Genomic DNA, 2718 nt, shown 5'->3' with positions numbered 1-2718 from the left:
ATGAAGTGAAAAGCTAAGTGAATATCCAACTTTGATAATAGGGTGTTGGGATTGATTGAAAATTCAAATGAAGGTGTATGATTTCAATCTTTAAGCGATGGTCAGGATCATAACAAACTGTCACATAATCTCATATATCCACACTAAAGTTCAAAGTTGGATATTCACTCAGCTTTCATTGGAATATTATAAAAACTAACTTTCGTTAATGTGAATCAAATTAATGAGCGATATTTACCATTAAATTGTATAATTTCCGATGACTAATTCCGGTGTACTATTCCGACGACCTCACCGGAAACAATGGTATTGTTGGTGCACTTGTGTCTGTACTTTCTCTGTATTCAGTCACGATGTAAACGATGTCCTTAGTAGTCATGTAAGTTTGACCAAGTCAACCGTCCTCCTGGTTTGACTTGGCAAAACAGTTTGTATATGGTTGTCTATGTCGAAGGATAAGGCATCGAAGGATAGTGTAAATCCTTCGATGACCACGAAAGATATGCTTCGATGGAAACTAATAGACCTCGAAGGATACACCATCCTTCGAGGTGCTTGTGAATCCTTCGAAGACTTTGTGATCGATAGATGATCCTTCGACCATCTATCGGATCCTTCGGACAAGACAATCTGTGCTGGGTATATATATACCCATGCATTGTGTGTTCACAAGTTAAGTAAGAGACTTGGTAGACACTTCGATAGACACACACACTTTGAGAGAGAACCTGCTGTGAGAACACACACACATACTTTGAGAGTTTGCAAAACTGATTTGTAAACATTGTGCTTGTAACCGGAACCTTTCATTCGCATTAATACAAGTGGTGTTAATCGGTGAATCTTTGTGTGTTTGTGTTTGTGCTTGTTTCATCCCGGTTTGCTCACTAGCTTGGATTCCGCACTTGCTAGTGGGTTAGTATAACAAGGTTAAGGTTGAACCTCATCCTCCGAGAGGGACCTACAAGTGGTATCAGAGCTAAGGCTCTTTACCTTGTTTAAAACCGGGTTTGTTCAAGTTCTTGGTTTATGGTTTAGCACCCGTTTTTGGTGGTTTTCTTGCATTTTAAACTGGAAAACGTGTTCTAAACTAGCCGGGAGTGTTCAAGAGCGGGTTGGGTAACTTAAAACTTGTTTTTGAGATATTTGGTGATTTCCGGCCATAATTCCGGTCATAATTCCGGTGACCGGTTTCTGGATAAGGTTTTCCTTTTTGGGCATATCTTATTTGAAAATCTGAGTTGGTAGAGAAAGTACAATCTGACCATCCCTTTTGCCGAAAGTTGACCTTACCTACCCATCACCTTTTCACCAACCTGTCACATCAGTGTCAGTGAGTCAGAAGCATTCAAAAGATATCCTTTGACATCGAAAGACCATCTTTCGATCAAAGACAGCTCGATAGATAAGCATCTTTCGAGTAGTCTTTCGAAGTCTAAGCATTATCTTTCGTTCCAGGAATCTATTCGAAGGATAGTTGTTCGAAAGATAAGGATTTATCTCGAAAGATAAGGATCTTTCAAGTGTGAATCTTTCGAAATTTTGAATCTTTCGAAACCATTGCTCGAAAGTCAACAGTGATCTTTCGAACACTGTTGATCATTCGAACAAGTGTTGATCTTTCGTTTGTGGTTTGTTTATAGTTAACAAGTTTCTGTGTTTCAGATCTTTCGTACCAGGATCTTTCGGCTGTGTGTGATCTTTCGGAATATTCATTTAGAATTTATTTTTCTTATCAATCATGAATCCGAATTGGTGGAATCCGGCTCCAGACAGTGGAAAATATACAAGTTCAGGTTCCACTCCCTCATGGTGGGGTACACCTGCTCCGGATGGGGGAAAGTATACAAATACAAGTTTATCTCCCTCATGGGCCGAATCTCCCACACCACCTCGAATTACGGCAGAACAATGGGCATCGGTTACTAATCAAAAGCAAAGTGAACCGAAAATGACAACAGATTTATATGGCAATCCGATACAAGTTCCTAAGCCAGCTCTCACCACAGACTTGTATGGAAATCCATTACCACCAGTTGCCTCACAATGTCATCTTTCTACTGAAGCACCATCATCTCCTGATCCAAGGAACAGTAGTCAGACAAAAACGGCGTTGTATGCTGATATTGTCAAAGATGTCAGCAATGGTGAATCCTCGGGAGGTAATGACAGTTCTGAACATAACAGTAGTTCAGATGAAGATGTTTCAACTTCAGTTGAGGGTGATACAACTTCGAGTTCAAGCGAGGATGGATCTGAATGTGAATCATCAAGGGAGGTTATTAATTCTAATGCAGAAAGGCCAACACCTGAGAGTGATTTCAGTCAGGTATGTGTCGATGAACCCACTGCTGTAGATTGTGATAATTGTGCTAGATTAAGAGTTAAGTGTGCTGATTTAGAAGCAAACATGTCTGAGTTGCAAGGCAAACATGATGCTTTACAAGCTAGTTTGTTTGACTTGCAAGACAAACATGTTTCATTAAATGCCAAGTGGTGTGAATTGCAAAGCAAACACGAAGCTTTGCAAGAGAAATATGATGTGACATTTATCCACAACCAGAAGTTGACCGTGGATCTTTCAAAATGCACTGAAGCCAACATGTTTTATGAGAACCATGAAAAAGAGTTTAAGTCGGTAATTGAGAACTTGAAGAAAGATAAAACCGAATTAACTAAAATGGTTTCCAGAAAACAAACTAACATTAATTTGTATAT

Source organism: Helianthus annuus, chromosome 13, assembly GCF_002127325.2.
Source record: "Helianthus annuus cultivar XRQ/B chromosome 13, HanXRQr2.0-SUNRISE, whole genome shotgun sequence".
Classification (NCBI taxonomy): Eukaryota; Viridiplantae; Streptophyta; class Magnoliopsida; order Asterales; family Asteraceae; genus Helianthus; species Helianthus annuus.
The sequence above is the reverse complement of the archived record's forward strand: the minus strand, read 5'-3'. Positions refer to the sequence as shown.